The following is a 10,039-nucleotide window of genomic DNA, read 5'->3' as shown; positions in this document are numbered from 1 at the left end:
AATAGATGTAAGTTATTTGGCAGGGAATTCCACACTTTAAGGATCTCATTTTCAGAACTAACTGTGCTGTCCTTTGTCATCCCTTCCATCTTCTCAAGTGTTTCACGCAGGTCAGAGAATTTATTTTTCCAGATAGAGCTTTCTTGAAATTCCAATAGCTCCATTTCCAGACTTCCTAAATCTAACCAGTCTAAGCAAGAAAGATCAAGTTCTTCAAATTTGGCTTTATCTGGAGAAGTGAGAAAACACAGGGTTGTCTCCAATTTACGGAATTGTAAAAATCTTTTACTAAAATTCACCTTTGCAGCTGCTAGGATGCTAGAACATTCCTTGTAGAGTTCCTGGTGGCTGGTAGGATTGTCTGCAAATGCTGTAGCATTTTCTAAATGCTTTTTTAGATTTGGAAAATATTTTAGCTGCCCACTTTCAAGGTCGCTTTCAAAAACCTGTAGTTTTCTCTCAAATGTTTTGATATTGCAAAACATTCTTTCTGCTGTTTTCCCTCCACCTTGCAGTTGTTTGTTCAGTACATTGAAGTGCAGTGTAAAATCTGTAAAAAAAAAAACATGAGGTTGGTAAGCCAGGCCATATCAGTGAGCTGTGGATATTCCTGCTCTTTTTCATTCATAAAGAGCCTAATTTCATCCAAACAGGCTACAAATCTCTCCAGGACTCGTACATTATTGTACATAAGTAAACAATTATACATTATTGTACATAAGTAAACAATTATACTGGGCCTGAACCTCCTCAAGAGGTGCTTGAAACTGTCGAGAATTCAGAGCGCGAGCCATGATGTAATTGACCATTTTTGTGACATCTTGGAGGACATCGTCAAATTTTTTGCTGCTTTCCCTGGCCCAAAGAGCTTCTTGGTGTATAATACAATGGAACTGAATGACTTCATGTTTCGTTTCTTTAACATAGAACTGTATGAAATCAGATGTTGCCCCAACCATAGAAGGCGCCCCTTCACTAGTAATTGAAACCACTTTTTCTGTTCTTATGTCTTGTGACAAAAAAAACTCCATCACAGCATTGTAGATATCTATCCCTTGTGTTCTTTTAGGCAGAGACACTAGTTTGACCAGCTCTTCTCTCTTGATGTCACCAGCAGCATAACACAAAATTACTGCTAGCCTTGCATGATTATTTATATCTGTGCTTTCGTCCAAGCACATGGAGTAACAGGCTGCCTTTTGTAAGTCATTGTTGAGCTGCTGGCTAACATCACTGGCCATGCGCTGGACTCGATCTTTAACAGTATTTCTGCAAAGTGGCATCTCAGAGATTTTATTAAATTTTATCCTTGTTTGGGAAATCATGGAAAAGTGAATTACTCCCAGACAGCACGGCCATTTTTTTAATATCCCCATTAGTGAAATTTGAAAACTGGCATTTGTCAGATTTGTTTTAGAAAGGTAGTTGGAAAAACTACGGTACTGGGAATGATCGCTTCTTAATTTCCCTTCAAGAAACTCTTTTCTTTCAGTTTCACCAAGTGCGGCAACACTTTTGTGGTTGGTGTCCAAATGCCGTCTGACACTTGATGTGCGACACACAACAGTTTCATTACACAGAATACATAACGCTTTCCCATTGCATTCAATCACTCCAAATGACTCTGTCCAGGCCTCTTGGAATGATCTTCCACTATCTGTTTTTGCTTTTTTTGCTGCCCTCATTTTTGGGTGTTCAAGACTTGGAGTCTACAAATAAACAGCATTAAAAAAAAAATGAAGCACCCAAGAAAGCTATGGAAATGGATCCTGCAAAAAATAAAAATAAACTATTGTGTGCATCAGTTATGCATGTTTAGTTCTATCTCAGATATGTTTTTCAGGTGGAAAAAAAAAATCCTGCATGCAGGACAAGGCTACCTTCACATCTGCATTAGTGCATTAGCAGATGTCTGGTAGTATGTTCCAACAGGCAAGTGGAAGATCATCCAGACAAAAAATTGCAGCATTCTGCTGTTTTTGTCCATCCTTCAGGGGTCAGCCAGATGTACTGTATTTTTCACCCCATAAGACACATTTTTTTCCACCAAAAGTGGGAGGAAAATGGCAGTGGCATCCAGAGCAGGAGAGGTGTTTTATTTTATTTTATATGCTCTGTGTCTTGGTGCTAATGAGAGGCATGGGGGATGACCTGAGACGCATGGGGACTGATGAGACACATGGGGGCTGATGAGAGGCAATTCTTAACTGAGGTCTGATTGGGGCACATTCACATTTGGTAAACAACCAACACTTGTTTCCCTTTTACTTACTATGTAAGTGACCCAATATCACCTTTTTTGCAACCAATAATAGATATATGGATCAAATATAAATCACAAATTACAACTCCAACAACATGACTTATACAAAATCAATAGTTTTATTAGTACTTACAGAGTTGCAACCATTACTGGCCTCACAGACATTAAGAACACTTAAAATGTCACTCAGACTACAGATGTGTGGCAATTAGAGTACATATTAGTAAAGTGCAAGTGCATACATATATACGAAATAAGATACAGTCAGTGCCTATCAAAAGTATTGTCTAGTCCACAATATATTATCACAAAGTCCAATTATAGACCCTGGACTATATAGACATTATCTCACACTCTGCTACATTCAATCATAATATGAGAAGCAAAGAACTAAGCATACTGACCCACGTATCTACCACAACATCTACAGTCCGTGCCCCGACACGCGTTTAGCCATCAGCTTTTTCAAGGGGTAATGAGAAAACACTAAATAGCCGGGTATATATGGTCACTGAGGTGGGCGGAATTATCTACATCTAACCAATGGACAATGGACACGTTGATAAGAGGGCAGGGTACCAAAACACCTCACCTGTATAATCACAAGATCACTTGCATCGTATACTGTGGCGCACGAACCACCGCACACCGCCGGTGCCTGCGTACGCGGTCGCAGCGATGACGTAGGACGGCCGCGCTCACCAGAGCACAGGGCGTCCCACGTCAGAGCCAGGACCGCGTCAGCACGCCCGCGTCAGCACGTCCGCGGCTGCGCAGAAGGACGCGCGCACTACGAGCTCCATATTGGGTGAGGGAAAGTGGCTGTCACAGCCCTTCACCCCATCACTGTGTCCATTATCCTAAGCATTACATCCACATGTGTATAGGCACGATACATTCCTCCATGAATGTACATAACATTACCTAATATCACCAGACTGTTCTAAAAGCTGCACATCACTACAGACTTTATCAATAATAACAGTGAACAATACATAAAAACCCCATCAGTTTCTATATGGGAGCTCCCAATAGACATGTAGATTTACCTATAGTGATATTCTACCAATTAATTGACATAACAATATAAACATAATTCATTGTGTTTGTGTGTCACAATCCTCAATATACAATATATCCTTACACACATATTGAATAATCGAAAAGGAGTTATTTATAAGTGCCAGTTGATTAAAATTACAATTACAAGTGTAGCACATAATTATTGTTAAATTCTCAATCAAATATAACATGATTAGTCACAAAAATAAAACCCAACAAAATAAAGAAAGAATAAAGGGGTGGTAACAAAAGTAGAGTGAAGAAAGGAAAGGGGAGGAAAGGAGGAGAAAAGGACATGAGGTCCAAGATACAAAACAACTAAAAAATGACTAAAGCCGTGAAGTAATAAGGAGTGAGAGGCTATTGCATGAATATACCATGCCTGCACACATTCATAACACCAGTGACTGTAAATACAGAGTAGCAGAGAAGGCCCCAATTCTTCAAGTCTACTGTGCATAGTGCCCATAGTACAGACATGAAAAAAAGGTCCCCTCATCCCTCCACATATATAGTCCTAAGCTATGCTCCCATATAACATATACATCAAACACCTACATAGCATGGGTAATAAATAGAATTCATAACATAATTACACATATGTGATTGACCACAATCAAAAGATTTAGCCTATTTGTCTGTAGAAATTGTGCATAGGACAAATGCATAAGGTTACATCAACATGAAGGAGGTAGATTCCCGATGTTCATATTCCTCGGCCAAAATACACACATATCCTACATCTATAGATAGAGAAGAAACATATTAGTAGATATCATACACCACGACCACAAAATCCTGGCTAGAGGGACCTAAAAACATAGACATCCTAATTACCTAAAACACCACACATCAGGGATGATGCTGCACCCTACAAGAAAGAAGCAAATTGAATCTTATCATTCAAACCATATGGCACCTGAGTATTCAGTTTTACAATCCACTTGCTTTCAACCTGCTCCAGCCGTTTGAACAAGTCACCACCTCGGGCACCCAGGGAGACCCTATCTATCCCCCTAAATTTTAAATCTTGCCAACAATTATTGTGTTTATGGCGGAAATGTTTTGCAATCGGTTTTAGCTTTACAAGCTTGTCCCTATCTCCATCACCAATTTTGGCAGCCGCCCGGATGTCACGGAAGGTGTACAGGAAACAAGACAACACAAAATGAATATACGACTCACTGGATCCAAAACTAAGGAACAAAAAGGGAGACCCCTGCATCAGACCTGGCACTCTCCCTGACTGCTCAGCCTATGCGAAAATCCCAATGGTATATGATCGCATATCCTCGTACCTCGACTGTATAACACCTGAACACCCTATAATAGTGAGGGGACACGACCACCGGCTCCCTACACTAGATACGGAGGGAGTCAGGGTCACCTGGGATCCAGCAAACAGTAAAACACAAATGAATGCACAACACTTATCTTGTAGAAGACTGGGAAGTAGGATCAGCATGTACACACACTCCAGGAAGAAATATAAACCGCACACTGATGCACTATGGGGAGGAATTTAAAGGGATGCAATCAGTACAACTACATGACAGCTGAGAGAGGCTAACGAGATAAGGAACGGAAAGCAAAACAAAGGAAGCTCAAGGAGGAGGTTCTGAAAGGCATCTGTCAGAGCTTCTCAGATGTCTGGTGGTGACACCGGATATCTTTTTGATGTTCCTGTATGCGAACCCAAAATTCACGGGTCGTCATACCAATGTATATCAAGCCACATGGACATATGGCATGATATATGACTCCTGTAACACTACAGTTGATAAATGGACAATATTGTAGCTCACCTTGCCCGAGGAGTCTTCAAATTGGTCTTTACAATGGCTCTACATGTTGTACAATGCCCACAGGGGACACATCCCCATTTGGGACCCTTGGATTCAAAAATGAATCCGGATTTTGGTGGTATATAATGGCTCCTCACTAGGATATCCCTAAGGTTCTTACTGCGTTTGGCGACAAACATAGGGGTAGATGTTAATATTTTGCCCAAATCCACATCCGATTTTAAAATTGGCCAAAATTTCTTGAAGATCCCTCTCATATTGTACCATTGTGTGTTATAATTGGTTATCATGCGTATTGTAGATAACGCCAATGAGTCATCCCGAGCCTTTGGGGACAGCAGAGACTCCCTTGATGCATTAGTGGCACGCATATAGCCACGCTGTATATCGCATTGATTGTAGCCTCGTTGTTTGAATCGGTTTTTCAAGATATCCGATTCCCTTTCAAAGTCGCCTCTTGATGTACAGATGCGCTTCGCCCTTAAAAATTGGCCAATAGGTATTGAATTTTTCTGATGTTTGGGATGAAATGAGGTCGCATGAAGCAGAGAGTTGACAGCAGTGGATTTCCTATGGATCGAAGTTTCCAAGTCACCATTTGTTGTTATTTTGATGTTTATATCCAAAAAATCAATTTCCTTTTGACTCACCATTTTAGTTAGAGCGATATTCCATTTGTTCACATTCAATTTCTCCAAAAATAAATCCAAAGACTCCCGTGACCCCTGCCACATAAACAAAACATCATCTATGAATCGCATCCATGATATTACCTCCCTCTCAACTTCATCCATGGATGCCTGCACACACTGTCGTTCCCAATTGCCTAAAAATAAATTAGCGTACGAGGGTGCGCACTTCGCACCCATCGCCACTCCTCGCGGTTGTAAATAATGTTGATCTTTAAATCAAAAAATAATTGTGCTTCAGTATATAATCCAGAAGCCTCATCAGAAGGTCAATCAGATCCGATGGAAGATTTCTAGTGTGCAGAAAAAAACAAGAGTACTGCAGGCCCTTATCATGTGAGATGCAAGTATATAATGATTCGACATCATATGTTATTAAAAACATGTTATCTTCCATTTTGATGTTCTCCAGACGTTTCAAAACGTCCGTCGAATGGGTCTCCCGGGAGGTTTTGTGGCGGATTTATGAACTTTCGGTAGTATGTATAATGTTGGAGTAACCGGAAATTTTATTACAAGACTCTGATACACCGATTTTGTGATGATGCCATCTTCCACCGCCCTTAACAGGATGTCCTCCAACTGGGATTTAAACCCAATTGTTGGATTATTAGGCAACCGTTCGTAACAACTCCTATCACGTAATTGTCTAAAAACTTCAGTTTCATACATTTCCGTCGGCCAGACAACCACATTTCCACCCTTATCAGCTGGTTTAATTACCACATTTTTCATCTTATTCAGTTCCTGTATAGCTAGTCGTTGACTTCTAGAGACATTGTCATACGGCCTCTTAACAGGCAGTCTATACAACTCCTGCACCACCATCTTAACAAATGTTTCGATGGCGGAATTACAGGACAAGTGTGGAAATGTGGTCGACCGACCACGGGTAAAAGGCGGAAATTTGGGTGTGCCTACCTCTTGTTCCAGAAGTAATGACTCTAGCGCTCAAAGCGCCTCCAATTCCTCCGGGGCTGAAAAGACATCATGATCATTTTTAGAAAAATGTTTTTTGTAAATTAGTTTGCGTGCAAAAAGGAAAGTATCCTTAATTGCAGCAAAATTATCATAGGTGGAAACCGGACTGAAAGTCAATCCGAGTAATAACACCTCAACCTGTGTCGCAGTAAGTGGTATGTCAGATAAATTAATTACCTTTAATTCCCCACCATGATTATCCTCAGAGTTGTATTTGCGTTTCACAGGTGTTCGTGTATGATACTGCCTCGACACATCCTGGGATGGGACATCCAATCTTTGTCCATCCTGAAATCGTGTTTGGGATCGTTGGGATTGTTGAGATATGCCACTATTTACAGATACTGAAGAGCTGTTTCCGGAGGCTGTCAGCCTACGTTTATATTGCCAACGAAACACCTTACTTTACTGGTGGTCCGCAACATCCCGTTGAAATTTCTTGGTCTTCATATCCTGGATTTCCTTGTCCCAGCGTCCATGATCAGAATTTAGTTCTTGTTCAAAACGGTTCAATGTCTCAGGGTCTATGAGGCTACGTAATTTCTCCTGTAAAGGATTAATAGATTTTTCAATTTCGTCCAGATGTTTTCTCATATCCTATTAGGAGCTCTATAAATGTCCGGGAGCATACTCTACACGCGTCTTCCCATCTTAGCTTTAATGTTTCAACTTCCAATGGAAATGAGGGGTATACCTGTACACGAAGACCCCGTGGAGTTAGGTCCTTAATAAGATATTGCTCCAATGCGACTTTATTCCACCATGTCTTGGTGCAAATTTTATATAGATATTTCAATAATTTATGTGTCTCAAACACATCTGGTTGGGCAGCGTTACTTGTTGATGCAGCACCATCCCTGAATATTGTGGTGACCTGTGATAACCAATCACTTTCTTTAGCACGAAAATCCATTATATTAGGGAAATCCTAAAAAAATAAATTTATAGATAAACAACCAACACTTGTTTCCCGTTTACTTACTATGTAAGCGACCCAATATCACCTTTTTTGCAACCAATAATAGATATATGGATCAAATATAAATAACAAATTACAACTCCAACAACATGACTTATACAAAATCAATAGTTTTATTAGTACTTACAGAGTTGCAACCATTACTGGCCTCACAGACATTAAGAACACTTAAAATGTCACTCAGACTACAGATGTGTGGCAATTACAGTACATATTAGTAAAGTGCAAGTGCATACATATATACGAAATAAGATACAGTCAGTGCCTATCAAAAGTATTGTCTAGTCCACAATATATTATCACAAAGTCCAATTATAGACCCTGGACTATATAGACATTATCTCACACTCTGCTACATTCAATCATAATATGAGAAGCAAAGAACTAAGCATACTGACCCACGTATCTACCACAACACCTACAGTCCGTGCCCCGACGCGCGTTTCGCCGTCAGCTTTTTCAAGGGGTAATGACAAAACACTAAATAGCCGGGTATATATGGTCACTGAGGTGGGATCTCAACACTTGTTATAGAGAAAATATTAAATCCTGGTGGGAAACCCAGTCCCTGGAGAACTATATCAAGGCAGAGATAGTTCCCAAGGGACTGCAGATTTTTATTACACCGGGAGCAGACACTCACCGAAAGCTCATTGAATCTGATGAGACTGTTATTGGCTGAGGAGAAGGTCACTTTAGAATGCACTTCACTTAAATTGAACGAATTAATAGAACAAACATTAAAATTTCAAAACGATCCTGATTTCCCCCGGAAAGAGAGCAATCTCCAAACATCAATAGAGAATTACCATATCTCCATTAAAGAAAGGAAACACAAGCAATATAAAAAAAGATATCTTAGAATTAAAAGAAAAACGTGCCTATAACCGTGTAGGGGACAAAAATAAACTCAATACAATAGAAGTATCTTCATCAGAAGTTGAAACCTCTGATACTGATAGATCTACTGACTTCTCTTACAGAGGAAGGCCTAGATTCAGGGGAAATAGAGGACAGAAAGGCCCCAGGGGTAGAAGATGGGGAAACCAAAACAGAAACGACCGACAAAGTACAGAGGAATCACTTCCCTCTGGATCTTCTGCTTTGTCCTCCAATTTTTTAGAACCAGGGGGAATCCCATACCATCTGAGGGACCGCCCCAAACAAGCAAAATAGATGGTAATACCAATAGGAGCAATGATAGCCAGATTATTAACCTGACTAAAAAACATCTGACTAATATAGAGCTGTCCGTTCTTGCCAGGGGGGAGTCCTTCATACCCACCATTAGATACAATTCCTTCTCTTGGATCAAAGATATTAATCTTTTTTGTCGTAAACTAAAATGGAAAAAATACTTTAAATGTAGCGACGAGGGAGAAAGTCGGAGGTTGGGTATCAATGTGGAGGACGTCCCCCTGGCGAGGACGATGACGGAACTCCTGAGGGAGAGTGATAGAAAACCAGGAGAAGGCCCCCATACAAATTTAAAATTAAAGAGCACAAGACTCCCGCCACCAATGGAAACAAACAGCATTGATCTGTTTCAAAATATCGTTACCCAGGAATTGGATAAACTGGAAGAAAGACAAGAGAAAAATACTCATATATCCAACCTGGAGCGCAAGGAAATAGAGGCAATGCTTAAAATTGAGAGGGACAAGGAAATTATAATCAAGTCCTCCGAAAAAGGGGGTAACTTGGTTATAATGGAACATCACGAATATACACATATGTGCTATGCAATTCTTAATGACAAAAAAGGTTATAACATATTGAAAACCGATCCCACAATGAATTTCTCTACCGATCTGGAACTATTACTCCTGGAGGCCCTGGAAGCCAAATTAATATCTAATGATGAGATGAAATTTATGCTTAACCCCTTAAGGACCGAGGACGTACCGGTACGCCCTATTTCCCGAGTCCTTAAGGACCGAGGACGTACCGGTACGTCCTGACTTAAAATCTGCATTCCGGCGCCGCGGGGGTTAATCGGAACGGGACGCCGGCTGAAATCATTCAGCCGGCATCCCGTAACAATGCAGGGGGGGGTCATTTGACCCCCCCGTGTCGGCGATCGCAGCAAACCGCAGGTCAATTCAGACCTGCGGTTTGCTGCGCTTTTTGCAGTTTCTGATCCCCGCGGTCCCTGACCGCGGGGATCAGAAACTTCAGAGTGCCTAAAATCAATATTGCGCACCCCCCCCTGCACCCCTGCATGATTTGATGGCGGCGGGTGGTGCAGGGGGGGTGTCGC

The 10,039-nt window shown here is 40.9% G+C and overlaps 2 long non-coding RNA genes across 2 annotated transcripts in view; both read right to left on the bottom strand.

Moving 5' to 3' along the window:
- Positions 1-229: 229 nt before the first annotated feature.
- The window catches only part of LOC122945514, a 51,144-nt gene continuing 41,334 nt past the window's right edge, over positions 230-10,039 (bottom strand). Inside the window, exon 5 of the long non-coding RNA XR_006391121.1 lies at positions 230-550. This is a non-coding gene — a long non-coding RNA (uncharacterized LOC122945514). The remainder of the gene's footprint in view (positions 551-10,039) is intronic.
- On the bottom strand, positions 5,564-6,786 carry LOC122945523. Its single transcript, XR_006391123.1, has 3 exons — positions 6,741-6,786; positions 5,781-5,855; positions 5,564-5,700 (listed from the first exon to the last, which is right to left on the bottom strand). It is a non-coding gene; the product is annotated as an uncharacterized LOC122945523 (long non-coding RNA).

The sequence above is a fragment of the Bufo gargarizans genome, chromosome 1 (assembly GCF_014858855.1).
Source record: "Bufo gargarizans isolate SCDJY-AF-19 chromosome 1, ASM1485885v1, whole genome shotgun sequence".
Lineage (NCBI taxonomy): Eukaryota > Metazoa > Chordata > Amphibia > Anura > Bufonidae > Bufo > Bufo gargarizans.
The sequence above is the reverse complement of the archived record's forward strand: the minus strand, read 5'-3'. Positions and strand labels throughout refer to the sequence as shown.